This window comes from Linepithema humile, chromosome 4, assembly GCF_040581485.1.
Source record: "Linepithema humile isolate Giens D197 chromosome 4, Lhum_UNIL_v1.0, whole genome shotgun sequence".
Taxonomy (NCBI): domain Eukaryota; kingdom Metazoa; phylum Arthropoda; class Insecta; order Hymenoptera; family Formicidae; genus Linepithema; species Linepithema humile.
This window is the reverse complement of record NC_090131.1, coordinates 21,445,133-21,467,310: the sequence shown is the minus strand read 5'-3', so window position 1 is coordinate 21,467,310 and position 22,178 is coordinate 21,445,133. Positions and strand designations below refer to the sequence as shown.

At 42.2% G+C, this 22,178-nt stretch overlaps 1 protein-coding gene and 1 long non-coding RNA gene across 2 annotated transcripts in view; one reads left to right on the top strand and one right to left on the bottom strand.

Moving 5' to 3' along the window:
• The window catches only part of shg (shotgun), a 139,385-nt gene that overhangs the window by 27,627 nt on the left and 89,580 nt on the right, over nt 1–22,178 (bottom strand). The window lies entirely within an intron of this gene.
• LOC105672162 (uncharacterized) lies at nt 16,408–17,138 on the top strand. The gene is made up of 3 exons (XR_001100767.2): nt 16,408–16,540; nt 16,650–16,740; nt 17,010–17,138. It is a non-coding gene; the product is annotated as an uncharacterized lncRNA (long non-coding RNA).

Sequence of the window (22,178 nt, the reverse complement as noted above, 5' to 3'; positions counted from 1 at the left end):
AGCGTGGTCTCGGTTTTAAACGAATCTTCGATATTTTCCGTGTGAGACACGGAACACTCGCAATTCGGTCGGCGCGTTGTCCAACGTACGAGATGCCGAGACATGGGATGCCGCGTACGCAAAGAACAAAGGTTCTCATTCATGAAAGTTGAGCGAGGCGAATTGAAGCCAGAGTAAGGCTGCTTCGTCGAGCGTTCAACGATATAGCCTCGCGCGTGCGATTAATTAAGTATATCCGAACGGCGACGCGACGCGACGCTCACGCTGGCGTTACTATCGCAAGTGCAAAGACCCCATCGACTTCATTCGAAACGTATTAGCGGAGTATTGTACGTCGAATAATTGTCCGCACAAAGAGACCATATAGGAGGGTCGGAACGACGACGTGGTGGCTCGCTCCCGCGCGCTCGATATACCCCTCCGCCATCCCGCTCTTCCGGCATTGTTTTCTTCTCCGGATCCATTGTCCGTCGCGGCTCATTGTCATTTTCGTGCCGGTAGAAGGATTAACGCGCGAATATCTCACATTCGGTTTCTCTCTGCTCCTCGAACTTGCGCGATCGCGCGCCCGAGGCGTTCCTTCGCGTCGAGCGTTTGCGCGAGGCGGATACTTCCGGGATCTCGCCGCGCGAGGCCGTTTGTAATCTGAAATATTGTGCCGAACCTCGAAACGGAAAGGAACACCCTCGATCAGCTATATGTACATGGACATTCGGTAACGATTCGTGCGATACATTCCGCGGAAGGGCATTGTTATCCCGCTACGATCTATTGTCTATTGTATATGCAGCATTGTTGTCGAATCCAAGAGACGAACGTTGAATAGTCTTTTCTACGACAGGAGTCCATCCTTTTCCATGGAGTAGAATATCATTGCAGGATCGATATCTTGACGTTGGCGTGAAATCGATTAGGATAAAGACTGCCGATCGCACGGAATTTCACGTTTTCGACACCGCCCATCGCTCGATAAGGCTTTTGATAGCGGCGTCGAGTGGAAGCGCCGCTTAATTTCGTGATGGCCGGCAGTTACACCTGAGTTATCGCCCACTTACAATAAGGACGTAAATCACGCGAATCTCCTTTGAATTACGTAAACGCGAAATTTCTTGCAAAATGTTTTACTGCGTTTTTTTGTTCAGTTTCTCTTCCAACTTGATGTAAGCAATATGAGCCATAATGCAGTGGAAAAATCCGCTACTAAGATGGAGGAATAAAATTTTATTATCGTTCATGCAATGTTTCTAAACCCAATCCCGTAATTTTGCGCTATTTTTCACTCGCGGAGTAACGGAAAACATGCCCTTGATACTTGTCACGATTTTTAACCGACGACATCGGCGAACTTGGCAGTCCCTCGTGTCCCGACTTTATCGAACAAAGCCTATTTATAGAAACTTGACTCGTGTACCGCATTCTACTTGAATTACCGCAGGCATTACAGAAGTTACTTAGGCGGGCAAAGAGAAGGGGACTGCGAAAAGCGATCAAGAATACATCGTCGTTCCCGATAAGACGCGGTAAATAATTAAACGATGAAAGTCTTTTAAATTTCGCGATAATTTAAGATTCTAAATATATTTTCTTTCAGCCTACTTTTCAATAAAAATTTGATTTCGAACATTTCAATTAATACTCCCATAACTCCCAAACACTATTATAAATAAATTAAATGACAGCTTATTATTTAATTTATTCATAATAGTGATTATGATTACCACGTTCGTTATTGCGCTTCAATAAACAAAACGCTATTAATTCCTTCATTTTACAAATACGAACATTATTCGAGAAAAACGTTGCGCTAATCACTTTACACAAATTGATATCAAAATTACGCCGCGATTTGAATTCGATCGCAGAAATCGCATTTTACTTTGCGCAAATATTATTATTGGATAAATAAAAATTCGTGATTACATCGACGAACTAATCATATCAGATTCGTATCATTTCGCACGTATGATTTTAATTACGATAATTATCGATGGCTCACATCCACGGAAGCGATTTCATTTGCGGTATTAACAATGCCGATGATTACGCATCTCGATTAAATCCTCGTTGATTTCATTTAAAGTTGAGTCCCAATACAATGGATCGCAATAAACAATTTTGCGGAAATATCTAAATGTCATATCGATGTTTCTACAAAACCAGTACAATGTATAGATTCGCAATCGAATATCGTTCTCTTTCTTTTTTTTAATTTTCTTTTAATACAAAAATATTTTCTGAAATCCAAATATCAATCACTTATTGACACTTTTTATAGAGTTTGAAATTTTCTATAATTTCACGGAAGCATAACTTTCTGAAATAGGACGAAATTTCCTCGCGTCACATTTCTGCATTGCTCGCATGATATTCGATAACGTTTCGACACACTACGCCGCATTGGGCTTCGAGCTATCTGATTCCAAAGTAGGCATTAATTCAGCGTTTATACTGCCATGCAGCATAATTGTCGTGCATGTTTCAGAGTGGATTTTATGGCTGTAATAAACGGCCTGTCGACTAAATATGTAAAAGCCGATACGCTTCTGTGAAACAATTGCGTATTCGAGAGGCGCAGCCATGAATTAATTTCATAATTAATATTATTATTATTGTAGATGCTTCTGTTTTGTAATCGAATGTTTGTGAAATTGTTTTTAATCCGTGACAAATCAAGAAGCTAGGTCAACCTAAGGCACGTACTTGATGGAACGTAATTGTCTCGAAATGATATCGCGGACGGGATGTCAAGCGAAACCGCCGCACCCGTGTTGTTTCGTATTTCCGTTTCGTACTTAAATATGCATTATGTATTCTTCGTATTCTGACGATGCCTGCCTTCCATTATCCGTAGTGACACACACACAGCAGCTCGGCGCTCAGCTTGAGGCGCTTGCCCCTCTTCCTAAGCTTCCCGTAATAGATTTTAAGACAATTAATAACGCAACGATGCAGTAATCCTTAACAGACGCGTGTAAAATTAACGAACAGAAGAACGGTGCCGAGAGAACATTGAAGGTTTAAAATATTTCCCTGCAATATCGAGCAAAAACAAAACATGTGACATCGCAAATAAAGTAGAAGTTCTCTGTTCGTCGCTTGACGTTTTTGATTTAACAATTTTCCTCATTTAATTATCGTTAGCTGCATATATTTATTACTTAATAAGAAAATTATATTAGATGATTATTTAACGACTCGTAATTCGTTCACTTAATTATCGGATGAGCCAGAAATACTGTTACTAATGAAATGAATCGCTTCTTCTCTGACGTATGAACAATATTGTGCAGCATGCAGTGACTTCTTTTATGAAAACATTTATTTCGTTGTTTTTTTTCGAGAGGCTCTCTTTCGACAGCAGGCGACAGGTAAATTGCCGGAAAATAAATGAGATGTTATGTTTGACGAGAAATAATGACATAATTGAAAATAATCAGTGATTAACATTGCGGTAGGAAATGTGGCGACAGATTCGACGTGGGAATAGCGAAATGTTAAATTTAGATCCTCGAGCTTGATCGATTTTCGGTCAAGCGATGGAACAACTGTTATAGCTCGACGTGTCATTACATTAATAACGCCGGCAGAAGTGTCCGTGTGCTGTGACGCTGCAATCTCGCTTAGAGTAAAAACTTCGTCAACGATAACGTATTGATGGTTCTACTTCTGTCGCAATATATCCCTACGGATGACGAACTGTATTACGAAATGGAAAAAAGAAAAAGACGAAAGCGTTATTAATTTACATTCACTTTTAGACAAATGACCCAGATAAATGAGTTTTCTACCGATTTATTATGCTGTCATGCGAGCGAGCGCTATTCATAATCATAAATGACCTATTCTTAATCAAATGAAATTGTTTCCAGACAATTACATTCACGGCTTTATTCAAAAATCGATAAATCTATCCTTCTAGTTCAACGTGAATGTGACAGCGCCAAAGAATTAATCCGTTTTCACGTATTTGTGTGACAATGAATAAATAAAAGTTTATATTTCAAATATATACCGATACATTTTTTAGTGGCGGAATTTACAGCAGTGACGGACAGAGAGATAATAATACGCCACTGTCAGATACGAATAGAGTAAGATTGCGCGGATTTCCGGTCTGTGCGATTTCAAAACTCGTTATTCCACACCTGCCTGCACGCTCTCGCTCACGCAAACGGCGAGGAATCCTGTCGATAGAGCGGGTTTTAGCCCGAGCCTGCAAATAAATATTCTTGTAACTGCGGATTGAAAACACGAAGCAAAGGGCGTAATCAGAGTAACCGCTTGGCAGCGGCGATGTATTTTCTCACACCGAAGAAATAACTCTTTTCGATGAAATATCGATACGGCAGCGCAGCATATTGAAATTCGATAAAGACCCCGCGCCACCGCTATAAAAATTCGATTGACGAAAGTTAAAGTTCTTCGTATTAATCTATTTTGTGCATTAAGCATGTCACGTATTTTCAATCGCCCGATAATAGTACAATTCAAGATTAACCTGACTATCATCTTTCGTCGTCCGCCTTTCTCGAGAGTTAAAATGCCAAAAAAAAAAATGCACGCACGCACGCATTGACAATGAATGAAGGTTGATCCCATCCGGTTTTATTTATATTGGAAGAATGATTGATCATCTTGCGCGACACAAAGATATTCAAGATTTTTCCACGACGTAAGAGAAATGGGACACTTGTTGCTAAGAAAAATAGCCGTTTAACAAAAGTCTGGTAAATTTTTGCGATCGCTCGTTATTTCGTATGCGTCTCAGACTTTTCCAAGCTATCGATCTCTCCCGTAAATTCTACTACCGAAGGGGTGATGAGGCCGTCAAGTTGCGTGCGTGTCATCACGAATATCCAATTCCGCCAAATTGCCGCTCAGTTCACCTTTGTAGCGATGACTTATAAACTGTTATATCGCAATCCTACACGCCTACGCGCTCTTTCGTCCGCGTCACGCGAATGATTCTCTCCGTGTGATTACATCGAAGCGAGTCTTTAACTTCGCAATGTTTAATTTCTCGTTGAAGCGACGTTGCCAAGGACAAACAATAAATCTCATAGCGGTTACATATCGCGGAGATCACATGATCCGTTCCGTAGGTCGTCGATAATAATGCGTCAATTGTCAACCGCCGACATTTCCACGGTAACCGCTAATCATCTTTCGCATCGCGTCCAATCGAAACGCTGCAAAAGCGAATGGGATTAGTAGTGCGCGTCGATTATTGCCGCAGCGAACAATTTTGGCATCAATAACGCCGCGTTACTTGCGAGATGACACGAAGGAATATCGACAAGAATGACCGAGAACGACCGAGAGCGGTGGATATCGATGCGCCTCTTTGTTGAAACACAGTCACTAAATGAATCATTCGAGTTGACGTGTCATCTCCTACACACACATTTATGGTCTGAAATTCAAGATGTCATAACTCTACGTTCTCTTGACGTTACCGTCAAGCCCGATGCTACTGCCGAGGCTATCCTTCGTCGGTTACACGCGGCAAAGTGGTTTTTCGGGCTATCGTGTTTAAAGTTGCGACTATAAAACAGAGAAAAGTTTCATGGCGGATATTAAACCGCTTTTGAGGAAAATCAAGAGTGCTTTCTCGCGACAATCTGAGAATCGCCTCAAGTCACAGCGAAGAATTGATATCAACTTTGTCGTCGGCTCGCTGTCGAGCTCCGTGAAATAACTCGACACGACCGCGTCACCAACCGTCGCCGCTTACCAGCGTTATACGCCGAATGGGGGAGGGGAGAGCGAGAGATACTCCCGGCAACGATATCGGTATTACTGCGCGAATCTCATTTCCATGGATCGCGGGCGAATCGAAACTTCGTCCAAACTCCCAGCACTTCGCGCCGTGGCTGCACTATCTGATTTCGATATCGAAATTAATATCCCGCGTGTGAACCGCCGGTCGCGTGTGTGCGCCGACGAGATATACGAGAGCACGACGAAAAGGGATACCCTCCCGTTTTAGCGCTGATACACGGAAAAACACATACAAACCTCGCTGATATCCGCGAGGTGTGTATGGAATACAGTGAAAAATTAATCGCAAAAAAAAATCTCTCTCTCTCTCTCTCTCTCTCTCTCCATTACAATACAGCGATTCTACATATAAGCGTAATTTGTAGATTATACGCGCCATCATTTGAATATGTTGCATTTTTCATTGTGTATCTCACACTAGAAATATATATTCATACGTATTCCGTAGCAGCGTAATTAAATCACAACTCTTCCGATATATGCATGGACGGTGATTAAATACATTGGAATCAAACACGCTTATCTTAAAAACGGACTATTTATGAATTCAGCGTCCTCGAAACATTAATCGATTGATCGACACACAGCGAATAAGCGGATGAAGAGGAATAAAAAAATTGTAACAAAATCGTGAAAATAAAATCTTGATTATTCTACTCTTCATGTTAAAGTGTTGGACGAGATTTCACAATGTTTCGTATAGTTTTCCACTCTTCTGGAATATTTCAAAGTGACTCGTCCGCTTCATGCAATCAAGTATTCAGTTTCGCGCGCGCATCCGGGAAGTTTTATGTAGAAAACTCTTCTTCTGCAACTGTGTTTATCTGCATGGGTTTGCATGATCGGAGTGTACACGAAGCGCAAATCCGACTGTGCGAAGCCGCCCGGCGAATCGGACGTCCGGTGCACGGAAATCGACAATAAGATAGAGAACCAACGGTGCTTTGGCGCGAGCGGAACAGTCCGCACGGCGCGATAAATATCCGTGTGTCTGCCCTTATCGATGGGGATTTATCCCAAGATATTTATTGTCTATTTCAAATGCGTCTTATCCCCCGATCCCTTCGAACGGGAGAGGGTAAGTAAATGCGCCAGTCAAACAGCTGAGATAAGCCGCGTAGGTAGGTCGAGCGTCACGAGACCGTCCCGTTGACAAATAAGGTCGACCTAACGCGCGTCGAGAAATTTATGAAAGAGAAGGACGAAAGTAGGATTTCAGTGCATGTGCGAGCACAAATAAGGGAAGAACGCGGAGGAATAGAAAAGACCGGGGAGCGAAGAGAGAGCCGGGAAATACAATAGAATCGTAACCGATGTACTCGAGAACGGGGGAAAAATACCGAAACGTATGACGTTCATGAAAGTGCATCTTACCTGTCATAAATGCTGGCTTTGCAGTCACGTTCGCCTGCCACGTGGAGAGAGCTGATCGATATATTCGGCATGTCGAAAACGGATGAATTTTATATACGAGATCCGGAGAGAAATGACGATTGAAATAAAGGATATCAAATTCAAGATAGTCGACGAAGAGCGAGACAAATGTGTGCCAGTTCGAATCGAGGTCAAAGTCATTCGGTTAGGCTTAAATACGAAGATGCTGACGGTTATCGTTGCCTTCCGCAGCGAAATAAATCATTTCTCTATTGCTGTTACAATAACATTAGATATAATTTTAATACAGAATTACGTAATCGAGTGGCTGCAATTACGGATTAACCGTGGGATTATAAGAAAGTTATGTGAGATTATAGCTGCAACGGAAGCGCGAGTAATTTCACAGCGAGTTCCAGGATCCGCCAGGATCCACTGTTAGTTGTATTTAGCAGCCTCGGAAGGAGGATAATTTCATTACGGCGTACCAACGGCATGCTCGATTTCGCCCGCGCCGTTCGGACCTTTAATGTTGAAAGCGTCGTGGGTTTCGTGGTACGTGGCTTGCAATAAAGGCGACGAACAACGCGTCTCTATCAGACCAAAAAAGCGGAAGCAATATGATGACGAGGATGGAAGGGGGGAGGGGGAAGGATGAGGAAACGCGATTGCATCCTAGTTGCAGCCCGACGGCTCGCGGCGTTAATATCGCGCTTTATTGTGCCCTTTTGCGGCCCGTGAGAAGTAAGTACAGGCGCTCCTTTGCCGGTTTCCTGCCGCTTCCTTCTCCTCGGCGCAGCTACACGTACAGTAAAGTCACCGATGTGCGCCCGATTCTATGTGTGTACATATCCGATATCCGGCCGTGGAATCATATCCGGCTGTCGCGGAGAGAAACGATTCTCGAATGAGAGCGCGTTCACTCGCGACAACGGGATTAAAACCGCGAGAAAAAAGTTTCGCTGGAGAGAGAGAGAGAGAGAAAGAGAGAGAGAGAGAAAGAGAGAGAGAGAAAGAGAGAGAGACGTTTCGATGCTCATCGCACGGTGCGCGTTCATCGGCCCTTTGATCGATTTCTGATTCATGATGCTGTCAAACACCGTGAACAATCGCTCTCCCGCGGAAATAATATACGATGTCATCGTAACGCCATTATCCCGGACGCGTTTGTACGAATACCGAGATATGCGCCGAGCGAAAATGTGTCAGTCGCAGGACAGAGAAAACGCTCCATGCCGTACGTGGCGCGGATGTTTGCGCGATTTCGTTGACGTGGCCCGTTTCGGGAAGCACCGAGGATATGCCCTGCTCGTCCTCTTGCAGTTTCCTCCGTGACTGCGTAACGTGAATACAATTCCTATTATCGGAAAAGGAGAAGGAAAAGAGGAACGTGACTTTCGCGATCTATACGGCTCCCCCATTCTTATTTTACCTATCGCGCACAATGTTTCCCGTATGCGTATGAACAATATGTATACGTGCGTACTTATACATTCTCGGTGAAATATGAACTTTGCGCCTTAGGAGAGTTCGTCTTTCCAGTCGAAAAGTTTGCGAAACTTGGGCGCTGTAATTTGCGCAACTCTGCCCACTGCGCGTGTATAAAGAATCAGCATGAAACCTGAAGTTCCTGAGCAAAGTCCACGTATCAACATTCTGGTTGAAGATATTAATATCGCTCCGTAACATCCTGTTTCTTCTTCACTTTTTTATATCTTCCAATAAATATTCTGTTTTATTTTCGCTTTAGGTTCGAACAAGTTCGCAGTATTCGTTGATACACGATTGAAAACCTTTCGTAACTAGTAAAAACTCTTTTTATCCCATTTATTTGAATAAACTATAAACGGTCTCGGTTCGAATATTGCGAGTGCTTTCAAGTTCAGCGGGAGCATAAAGTTCCGGAGAGACTCTTCCCAAGTTACGTCAATCCTTTAAACATTGTTTGCTTTGCGGTCTACGTTCGCGCAAGGTCCGCGAAACTTTCCCCGCAAGTAATTTAGCCGCGAAGAACGCCCTAACGTATGCGCTCGCAGAAGGTACACCGAGTCCGTTCGATACTTAAGGGCGAATAATCGCTCCCTCGTTTGGTCAAATAATAAGATCGATCGAACCGCCGCACCATTGTGCGACGCGAGTGAGTGCACCCGCTCGGGGGCTCTGCTGGAGAATGGGGAATAAGTGGTTTGATGGTCCACGAGATTTCTGAGAAGCAGAATTCGGATTGAATCGGATCGGGTGCTCCCGCGAAATCCTAGAATACGGCGAATCCACCTCTGACACCAAGTTAAATTTAGAACTCAATTGCGGTCGTTCGGGACCATTCGTTAGCCTCGCCATTATACTCTGCTGTCTGCTTTCCCTTCAACCGGCCAACCAACCAACCCGACCGACCGACCGATCGACCGACCGACCGACCGACCGACCGACCGCTACCCCTAACAGGCGAGCGCAACCACCGCTCTCGCCCGGCCTGACCATCCTTTTATATCCTCTCGTCAATCAGAAACGCAACACTCGGCGATATCTTGTTCCTTCCTGATATTTTTCAATAAGAAGCCGGAAACGCTCGCAGTCACAAAACCGGTATTCCTTCCGCAAATCTCCGCGTCTGTCTTCTTTTTTATATCCTTTTTGCCGTTCTCGACGCTCTCATTTTTCGGTAAATCCGAGTACGTCATTACCGGTTCCCACGCCTTCGCCGTCAACGTCCCGCGCGATCCGTTTTATTTCATGGGCCATTAAGTCTCGATTATACCGGCGCTTTCCGGATAGTTCTACCACGCGTTAACAAAGTAAGATACGTTTGAGAGCGAAAATATAATGGAAAAGCGTGTTCGGTAAAAGATATCCTAATAAAATAAAATAAGTACTCAAATTATATCGCAATCCTATTTGTACGCTTCACTTTTGATAAAATAATCAAGTTTCGATGGGTATGCATATTTGCATCAAAAACTGCATAAAAAAAACCGAACCGCGTGAAATTTACTTCGTATATTTCACTAGGAAGATCGATACGAGTTTTGCATAATAAAGTGAGCGTATACAAAGTTACGAGAAAGTAATGCAAAATGCTTGAGTGAGTGGCATTAACATCCTCGGGTTCTAGGGGAACTGGAAATTTGATTGGAACATCGTTACGAAGCGGACGCGGCAAAAGTAGAAGTGTAAACTCGAAGAGATCGATGTGAGCAGCTCGCGTGCCGTGGCTCTTCATCCCCGGATTTATGGGTGAAATCGCGACCCTGGAGGCTAAAATAAGACTCCGTAGCCTGGCGTCGTGCATAGCATAAGCCTGGCCTTGAGGAATCGAAGCGCATAAGCGGCCAGGTGCAGCGGCACTCTGCCTCTGGTAATCTTCCTGAATAACGCCGGCTGCGAATGCAAAGCACACAAAGTGAAGATGTACGTAAGCATGACGAGAAAGAAAGATTATACGCTTTGCAATGAGAAAAACTCAGACGTGCGATGAATAAATACAAAAATTACACAAGTAGAATCAAAATAACATACACCATTTGAAAACTACTGTAAAATAACAACAACAAACAAGCATTGCTTAATAAAAGTAATAAGAAAAATATATAATAAAGTACACAAAATTAATAGCAATAATAGCAAATATCGACAGTAAAAGAAATAACAGAAAAAATAAATAAATTCGAAAATTATCTTGAATTCACAATATATAGATATTTATGAAAAAGCTAAGCGAGAGAGAAAGAAATCAACCGGGCATAATTAATTGCCTGCAGCGATTCTGCGAAAACGGAGCGAGAAAAAAAATTTTATTCTACAACGTTGCAGCGATTTTAGTGCGCACAACAAAACAACGGTACGAAATTACGGGGAAAACGATACGGTAAGAAATATTTTTTCCGACAGCTGAATCCTAGCTGTTCGACCGACACATCCATCCTTCCGCGTGATCCGCTTCAGGCGATACTTCACGAAATCGTTAATCGCAAAGTTCGCAACAACGAAAGTTATTCCGCGTCGGTGGTCCTAGTTACGGAAGTAGAAAGTACTGAGGGGACGAGGACTGTTGTCACGGAGCCAAAATGGCCACTGCTGAAACTGGGTTAAACTTTTTTCTGTCTTTTCCAGCCGGTTCCAAGCTAGTTAGGAATATTCCGAGCGCGTGTACACGTCGAATTCGACCGATAACATAATGCGATTCTCGAAATAGAGAGGCGCGGCTGTAAATTTTCGGTTGGTCGAGCGGTTACAGCCGGCGTGAAAACGTGCTACCGAGTGCCTTGCGCGCGAAAGAACGACGCAGCGTGTGTAGCGATGAAGAAAAACTATATTGAACGTAAAGCGAGCAGAGAGAAAAAAGAATGTCTCGTAATACGAGATGTAATCAACTGCGTCGCGAAGTGAGATTTGTGTTACAGTTGATTATTTTCATCATCATGCTTGACTTTACTGAAAAAATAAAACTAGAGGAAAAAATGGAAAAAAAACGAAGAGAAAAAATTACACCTGTATGTTGCACTGACATATATTTCTTAAAATTCTAAACTACAGACATTAAAATTGTACGTGACTTAATCAAAGTAAAATTACTCTCACCATATTATGCAATAATCGCTTAATTGGCCATAAAAGTTACAATACAATTAATAACGATTAATGTTCTCAGATAGACGTTAGCAATATTGGCAAAAAAAAAGAGTAATAAATTTGATCACACTTGTTGTCAAAGGTGTCAACATTGCTGACATTTGACTATCTGAATTGTAGCAAATAATATTGCACCGTAGAATAGAAATATATTTTACATCAATACCTTTGATATATTTTTCATTGTTGTATTTTCAATATTACGGCAGAATGAGCAAAAGCTCGTTAATTACATTTTAATTACTTTACAATTTAAAAGCACTTTAAATACATCACAAAATATTAACAACTGCATTTCAAGATAATCATATGCGAATAGGTTTTAAATATTTTCTGAAAAGCTAAAATTTTTAAACAAATGGACGTACAAAAGCTAGAAAAGCTTGGGGGGGGGGGAAACAATTCAGCGAAAAACGGTAGAATATGAGAAAACACATTTATACGACACGGAGATATTAAATGATACTTTGTTCATCAAAGTGTCATAATATTTCCGATTTCTTCTTAAGTTCTCGTGTGTATGTGCGCTTCGGGGAAGAACTGTATCAATGGAACTTGCCTAGACGTGTAAAAATACAGTCGTGAGACACGGAAAGGAAATAAAATTGTCGTCGAGGTCGATGACGAAGAATATCACTGCGACTCGTTATAGATTGCCTTAAGAAAACTGGCGCATTAAGGTACTCTCTCGAGTTTATTGCGAAATTGGTCAGCTGTCACGTAACTCTGCGCGTATAAAAATCATAAATGCAATGCGGTAATAAACATAGCTTTGTTATCCAATGTATACAGGCGATGCTGCACTATATAGCTTCATGATTCTGCAAATCCGTCATCTTTGTTTAGCAACATATACGATATTTCGATACACCTGCTCGTATAAAGATATTTACGAGTTTCATGACGAACGCTCGATTGCACGCTATAGCGTGGGAAGATGCACTTAAAGGGGAAGTAGAGTTAAGAATTCCGAGAGAAAAGCTTACTTTGTCAGTCTTTCGATATTAATCTGAGAACAATTAAAATGTGACATTAGACGACATTAAATTTATAAATTAGCAACAGTGCAAATTAAAAAAAAAAAAAAAAGTCTAATGCGATGCAAATATTCAGAAATATATTTCGATTTCCATTAACCAACGAAGATTTATTTGATCCACTTTTCGACTACTTTTAAAACTGCAAGAAAAAATATCTCTTGTTTAAGACACTTTTATTTTAGTCATCTATAAGTTACTAATTTAAAAACATTTTTAAGTATCTTTAAATAATCTCGCGTCGTCAACCTCTTGTTCAGTTTTTATTAATTCATACATTAACCAATTGATTGAATATTAAAAGAGCCTTATCTATTTATCAAAAAATAATATATAATTACCATTACAAGTAATTATATAATAATATAAATAATATAAAAAACTACGTTCTTGCTTTATAATTTAATAAAATAAAAAAAATAAAAAAATTCAAACAAATCTTGAAAATATTATATATAATTCCAAAATTATTATATTTTAAAATGTATTTTCTTAAATATATATTAAATTACACATCCGCGCGCGCGCGATATAAATTTAGCAATTTGTTACATAATAAGACGTTCAACAGGCAATAAAACATGATTGCGATTTTTGTTAGATACCAATATGATGCTGTGAAATTGCCGACTTGTCTACGTCGACACGGGTTAACCGCGATAAGAGAACGAAGAAATTTTACCAACAGATACCTCTCGTCGGGGAGTCGAGGTATATATATTCGCCAGTCTATTTCGAGAATCGACGAGTTTCCAGAAGGAAACCACTCAATTTATTTTTAATTCGACTGGAATACCTGCATCTGCTCGTATACCTCGTAAACCTGCAAACCTGGTTCATGCGTTCATCCGCGCGCTTAAAAGATTTACACCCGACGTTAAAAAGAACGGTGGTATAACTCCGGCGATATCCTCCGCCATATAATTACCAGAAAACGTCTATAAATCGTTTCATATACGGTTTATTTGCGTGCAATACGCCAATTCGCCATATGTGTAATCCGATGGTCTAGTACCAGCATCGAGAGCAATTAAATAACTTTGCTTATCAGCGGACGGTGAGAGAGTGGCGAGTAAAGTACGATATGTACGACGTGCATCGCGACGTGGACTGCGCATAACCGCGCGACGCGATAGCATTTAATCCATCAATTACTGCGACTGCAGCTGTATTTAAAATCCCCTTCCGGTGCTCTCACTCACACAGCTCCATTTCTCGGATTACTTTCGAGTAACGTCTCATCCGGCGGAAGTAGTCGTTCTACAAAAGAACTCTGGCTGAGGATTAAGCAGCGACTCGAATCTCGCTCGGCTTCTCTCTCCTCTTCTATCGTTCTATCTCCCTCTTTTTTTCTCCAAACGGAAAAAAACGAATTTTTTCAATCTTGGCGCAAATGTTCTCGATTTTTCCCCTCTCTCTCCCTCTCGGTCTTCGTATCTCGTTACTACACGCCCTTATCAACCGCTCGAGAAACGGGAAATTAGTCTCATCTTCCGAACAAACGAACGCAGGCACGAAAGTGCGTGTTCAAGTAGCGGCACGTGACGAAAGATTACAAATTGGAGGGCGACGTAGCAGGAAATTAAGGGCGGCATATTAGACCGTCCCTTCCTCTTCATGGAAGTAACACAAATGGAAACAACGGCCGCCGTGCGGTTGATCTTCGGCGCAAGTTCGTGTCGTATCGCATTGCAATAGAGCGCGTAGAACTTTAACCGCTGATAACTCGTAAGCGTGTTCGTGACAGTTGCGAGGTCCCATCTCGCGCTTCCTGGCTTTCCGTCGTCCAGGAACGTCGGTTCTTGCCGCAACGCGCGCCATCCGCGTGCTGCTCCCTGTTATTTATCGCCGCGGCTTGCGAACGTAATTTATCGTCCTGCGTTCGCGGGGAACGCTAGCCGGGCGACCGGCGGCGCGGCGGACAATAACTCCCGATCGATTCGCACTCGAAGGCTTCGGCCACGAAGCGAGGGAATTAAGAGCGAAACGCGGATATAAGAGGCGAGAATGACTTCGGAGGAAAGGGATGAGTTACGAGCACCCCACGTTCGCAATCCACCGACGCAGCTTTCCTGCTCTCAAACCCTGGGTGGAAACATCGTAAGTAACGAAATGACTTTCCAGCCGATCATTTATTTAGCCAAACGATCGTCCCGAGAGCACGGAGAACGAACGAGAGTGACTGTCCCGGTCCCTCTAGGGGAACAAGAATTCCCGAAGTCACGCGCTCTCGTCAGGAAAGAGGGCTCGAAAGAGGGGTCGGAGAGATAACGTGGGGCGAAAGTGAACGCGCCAGCGGTGACGATGATGCACCATTTAGCCGGAAAACTCTCTACGTCGAAGTCTCGTAACCAAGCACCGTCGCGAATCGTGAATTTATGATGCCAAATTGTCCTCGCGAGTCGACAAATTTCCACGTGAATCAGATGGTTACGTTGTCAACGCTCGCTCGTAAATTATCCAACGCGGTTTCGCCGGTACGCGAGACATCGTCGCCGGTTTAATAAGCGAAAAGCTTGGCGGAGCTTGGCAATTAGCGGAAGGTCGCGTAGCAGTATAATTTTCTATCTCAAACGACTGTATATTCTTTCCTGCGAAGAAACGTCATCTTACTGCGTTTTCGGCAAATGGATTTTCAACGACGTGAACGACGGATTTATTAAATGATATCGAAAAGCGCATTAATATGTGATTCGCTGTCTTTAAATTTTTAAATAAATTTTTAATAATAAATATTAATCTTCCAGTTAATATTAATATATGTATAAAGTCTAATCATACATTGCAATATCTTTGAAATGTTGAAAATAAATCATAAAGAAAATTTTTAGTAGCGGACAAAACATTAAATAATTTAAGTTTTTAACTTATAAAACGAAAAGATTTCAAATTATAAATAGAAAAGACTTTCTCTCCAGTATTTATAAAAATAATTGGTTAACTTTATAGAGAAGATAGGAATAAATCTTCTTAAGTCTAGCAGATACAAACACGACGCTTCGACCTCTTCTTCGTTATTCAATCGTTACTACGAGTCCTAAAGTAGATTTAGCGAGTTATAAGTTTTATAAAGGAGACGGAAGAGAGCGACAGAAACTCGCTTCCGCTGTTTGTTTTTTCAAAACGGCAAAAGTTAATTGAGCGCAGGATGCGGGGATTGCTGGACGAATCCGTGAGCTACTTCAGCGCGCCAGAGATCGATCGGCATAAAAATTGCTTATAAAATTACCCATGTATATATCTATATAGCTGCTAAGAAATACAAACAACCCACAACAATTTCGTACACAGCTTTCCGGTTGCTTCAATATTGAAAAATATTTCAGAGAGATATTTTTTCCAGAATAAATAATTTTTATATTAAAATCTTGTTTAAATCTCATTTTAATTATCAGACTTAATTAATAATTTCTTTGTTTTAACGTACATGTCCATTTTAAAATGGTTTATAATTTTACTTTGTTGTGAATATTATCCAAAATAATTTAACGATCAGATATTTCTCGAAATATAAAAGTACATGATCGGCGCGAAGCATAAATAAAGAAGAGACAGAAGATTATTCAAGTTGTAAATTTACGGCATCAAGATGACGCATCCATTCGCCACGCAGTCGCGCGCTGACGATCGAACAATACGTTCGCGCGCGCATAAAATTTTTCTTCCGGACGCGGTAAGATCACTCCCATTCGACCAATGCCAAAAGTGGAATAAGCTGTGTAAGGTTTGAATAATTCAACATGATAAAGCATATCGATTATCCCCGTCTTGGCCGACGCGGTCGAATTTCCGGAGCAACAAAATTTACGATTTGCGATATTTTCATAGGAGAAATCAACGTCCATGGAATCGATGCTTTTCTAATCGAGTATACCGCTGAGGATCAGCCATGGACATGCATGTACGAGTTATCTATCTGGTAGGTGAATGTGTCATGGGATTTGTCTCAGTTTATCATTAGTCTGATATCATCAGTGAGCGATCAATAATAATTTCTTGCGTCCTGCCATATTAATCCTGAGTACAAAATTAGCAGGATTTATGATAAATGCATGTATGGCTCTGAGATTAACTGGGTTAATTAATTTTAACGTTAAAGTTTAAGAAACACGTTAGAAAACAAAATATATAATTTTCATGCTTAAAATAATATATTATTTATTAATTATTCTACTACTTTGTTTTCAGGTTACAGATATTTTCAATAAGTGATGAAATGAATTTGTTCGACGCTTCGGCAAAAATAACGCGAGATAATAATGATTATTTTAATTATGTTTCACAAATTATACTGAAAATAATTCGAATGCATATTTTCGTGCACGCGCGTAACGGACGGAATATTTTTAACGTAATATTTTACATTGTTGGTCCCATAAATTGGTATTTTCTCTACACTGTTCGTGAAAGCAATAATTCTTTGAAATAATAAAGCAATAAATAACAACGCCTTTCTTTCCTTCCCACATTCGATACTTACTCGCACAATCAACTTTGTAACTAACTGACCGTTAAGCCGGTTAATTCTACAGCAATGAGAATATAAATTAATTCCCAGTGCACTCTGGAGAATCTCTCGATTTGTTGTTACACAGGAATCATCGGTAAGCGGCAGATAAGAATCTTGCCCCTTTGTAGTGCATATAATAAAGTGCAACGATAAAGCCGATAACATCCAGTTGTAGTATAATAATACTAGCGCTGTTTCTCCCAGTAGAAACAAAAGAGAATAACTATTCAGGAATCGTAATGAATCCAATGGGATTATCCGATATTTCATTCCCGTTCGATTCGAATCAACGACACAACGCTAGTTTTTATACTAGTTTGCACGAACAAGAGTTTAATCTAATATGTCAGACGTTACACCATTTCTATTCAAACGGTAAGATTATTTTTTTATTTATTGCGCATTCTAAATTTATAATTTCAGCAGGAAGCGACATTAATAAAATTTTTCGCTCAATAAAAATACGAGTTTTACGGGGAGATAGTTGTGTTTTCTATAGATAATTAAGATTTATATTTTCATGTGCGTGTAACGTTTCATGTAACGTGTTCGTGAACCATAAACCACACTTTCCTCTTATCCGTTTTATTACACACATAGAAACCGCAAAAAAGCAACGACGGTTTACCTTGCCTTTTTCTCGCGGCGTATAGGGGAAAGGAAGACCGAGAGAGCGCGCGCTTGCAATTTCGCTCTATGTCTATGTCGACGAACACAAAAGTGCGCGCGTCCCGATGGCGCTCGTTTTCCGATATTCTTCCGCCGGTTTGCCGTCGTCGCTTCGACATTGTTCAATGCCGAGATCGTATCGTGCCACGCGCTCTCCGTCGAAGACTAAACACTTTCTACGGTTTTGCTTGTGCGACGCGAGTCGCTCTATAAAGATTATCTTTATCGCAATCGGTGCTTTTATCGCCTAGAGTGCAGAAAAAAATACGAGCTCGCATCGAATCCGCGTTATTTATTTCAAGTTTACGTCGCATCTCGACGTTACGCAGGCGTTGCAGATAAAGGCAGTTTTGCCTTTGCGGCGAAGAGGCTTTTCCGCACGTTGATTCGTTCGGCTTGAATAATTTTAAGAGCTGAATATCGAAGAGATGGAGGGGGAGAGATAAAATCTCGGTCGTTTTCTCGCGCAGCGGCGGCCGATACGTATCGACGGCCGCGTGTTATATTCGATATATACGAATATAAAACTGTATTCAGACCAGCCTGTATCTCTCTTGTCAAAACGATCAATATTTTATACGCCAAACATCAAAATTTCACATTCGTCGCTTGGATCCTTGTGATATACGGTCTAATAATAATGAAGCATATTTTTAATTAAAAATAATATAAAAATATCTCTCACTCTTATGAATGGCCGATATAGACCGACGGTATAAATTAGTTTGTAGACGAAAAGTCACGATATATACCGAGTGATACAATAACGATAATTTACCATCGTTTTTAATTAAAAATAAACTTTGTGAACACATAGAAGGGAGATTTTCCGGGCCACGCTGCTACTATTAGCGAAGACGCGTAAGTCGTATTATCCGACCGCGGACCTATTACTTGCGCGCGCATTCAACGGGTCTTAAGGACGAAGGAAACTTTGCCGGCCCTCCGTGTTCATTCGCAAGCTGGCAACGGACTTTATGTCCAGATTCGCTGGCGAGGGATTACGCGAGCCGAATTAAGCTCAGGTTAAGAAGCTTAGGTTCTTCACTCCTTCACCGCGCTTCTTTCTCTTTCTCTTTCTCTCTCTCTCTCTCTCCCTCTCCCTCTCTCTTTCTACATCGATTGAAAACGCATGTGATATTCAAAATATATCGCACGCTCGCTGTCTCTCGTTGCACAGCAATATCCACTCCGAAATCATTTCCCGTAAAAATTCTATCGCGACACTTTAACTGTACCACCGGCAAAGAATATCTCTCTGTGGAATGTATCGTGGTCCGGCCTCCGGCTCAAAGCAACCACGCCGACGTTCTGTGTTTTTGGAACGAGTCACGCGATACAGCCCGCATTTCTAGTTAGCGAGTAATTGAAAACCATCTTTTATGCGCGGCACGTCCAATGTTTCGATAATTACAGCAAGCTTTTTTCCGCGCCGTTCAGCACAAACGAAATTCCGCCGTTGAAAGCTGCGTGTCGCGTCGCGTCGCGTCGCGACGGTGCGCAAAGGGGGTCTTTTAATTGTCACCGGCAACTGACTTCTCTTTATACACAGCTAAAGCCATCGACTGAGGCAATAGGGGGGCAGGACGGAGGCGAGGGGAACTTAACGACCTATTGGAGCTTTGCAAGTATAACGAAAGGAGATTACGAACCACGCCTGCCGCGGGTTAACGAACACCTTGAAGTGAGAGTTGGGAGTCGAGATTTTATTCGCGATGACAAAAAACGCCGAGCGGACGCTATACATGCGTGTCGAGGTGCAGAAGTTTATGCCGGAAAGGCGAAAGAAATTTCCATTTCATTTCACGCGCTGCAAATTATTCTTTCTCGCTCTCGCAGTTGCTTCGCAAGCTGACCGACGCGATGCGAGCGAGCGAGCTCCCGAAACAACGGCCAGGAACACACGCGAAACTCATAAAAGCGCATTTTAATCGCGATACGTATCCTATCTACGGCCGAGTTCTCGTTTAGCGGCGAAGCTGAAACACGTGGACGACGCTCGTTCTGAAATCACGCGGCAGGACGTGCCAGGAGCTCACGGAAGTTTCAGGGAACAATGATATACGGTTATATCTATGCGCGCGCGCGGCTTGTTCCGTCCGCACAGCCCCCGATGGCATTTACACCGCTGGCCTACGAAACCGTATCTATCCGGATGAATCTACCGGGCGATTCGTAAACCACCATCCTCTTATCCACCAAATCTCGCCTTCGTGAAATTACGGAACGAAATGCCTCGTACGGCGTGAGCAACATCACGCGCCCGTCCGGATTTACGAGCTGATAGATTGAACGCAATGTAGCCTCAAGTAGCAATCGAGCCTCAAGTTCTTCGTACGAAGTAGTGCTCAGAATTTTCCAGTGGTCGAATAATTCAAACTATCTAACTTTCCATTCAAATTTTAAATTGGCGGATCTATTGAAACTGCAGTAGGTTCGGGTGCAGAGATATGCAAGAGTCTCATTCAAAGTTGAACGAAAAAATCAAATTAGCAAAGTAAAGTTAAGCACTGTATTGCAAAAAGTCCGAACAAAAGCTATTCCTGTTTTTAATGAATACCATATTCGTTTGAATATTTTTCGATGCCGATGAATTGTTTGAATAATTGAATCTTCAGAAATTAGAAATCGATTGGATAAACTACTGATCACTCGAATTGTTCCGACTATCCGATAACTAAAAAGCTCGAACAATTTTTGTTTCAAAGTTTTCGAGCAACTCGGGGTCTTTTGTCTGAGTTCTAGTAGAAAGCGAGCGCGAGGATAATAATATGATAAGACAGATACGAGTAGCGAGAGTGCGCTGTAAAAGATTATACGCGCAAGTTCGCGTGAAACTTTTACGCCGTCGCGATCTACCAAGCAGAACTTTACACGGTTCTACCGTATAACGGGCTGTGTGGTTCGTTTCAGAAACACACCCCGGGTACAGCTTACGTGAAAGACTATAAGTGTTAGCCGCGTGGTGTATCGACTGCGAGCGCCGCATAATCGTTACATATACACGTAGGCGCTTCCCGGTTGTTGGTGCATCCCACTTACGAAATCGCGGATCGACCGCGTGCGCGGCTATAGTCGCGAGGCTAATTGTAAGTTCTGCAGATAGTAATTGAAATTCTCAAGTCGGCGCGCACAATGTATTTCTTTCTCTCGCGCGTCAGCAGCTATCTCGCGCGAGAAATAGCCACGCGGAATAATTAATAAATCGCTGAGCTATCGCGCAGAAAATTGTTATATAAGTTCACCGCGGTGCAGAGCACGCGGAGTGGAACAACGAAGTATTAAATATCGTAAATATGCGAAATAAATACATTTACGTCCCACAAATAGCGCGGCAAAAATACGAAACGATCGATGCAGCGAGGAGAGCTAGGTGAAATAGTAAACGTATCTGTGCGCGCGCGCGCGCTCGTATGCCGCCCGATCGCGCCCGGTTATGAGCGAACTTTTGCGGCCGACGGACGTCGCGTCGCGTTTTCTATCTTATCGCTTCGCCGCTGCGCTCCGTGTCAATGATCGTTATGGATGCGCGTCTTAAGTAACCGCGATACATCATAACTCAACGTGAATTCCATCCATCAAGCCGGCTGTCCCGGTGAGAATGCAATTTTTGTCCCGATGCGCGTGAATCGGAACGAATTGGCGATCGATGCACGCAAAACGAGATGCGACAAGATCTTGAAGAAAACACTGTTAGCTGACTCTAACCAAGTTAAATGTGCGGTCGCGCATTTCTTCTCGCTTTGGTCCATTTAATTCGCTCGATCAGCTCGATCGGACGCGCGACACTCGTGTAAGTAACGGCGTCGCGCGCGGCTGTCGCATTGTTTTGCGAGTGGCTCGGCTCGTTAAGCGCGGATCTCGTGCGGAATTGCGGTTAATTGAAAGGGTCGACTTGAGAAAACAGCAAGAAATTGAGAGAAAGTGGAAAATAACGATGCAGCGCAGCTTACTGCTGCTTGCAGCACAGCACGCCGTTCTATTGCGAAGCGGCACATCGACAATCAAGTCAAATATTCCTGAAGATTTGCCGCGACTCGTTGAGCGAAATCTCGTTTAAGAACGATGTTGCCCTAGTTAAAGCATCTGCATCGTTGCAATTAAGGGAATATGCTGAGAGAACATGCAACATTCTCTGAGAAAATTTAACGCGTTAGATGAATTTTAACGCCCTCGGC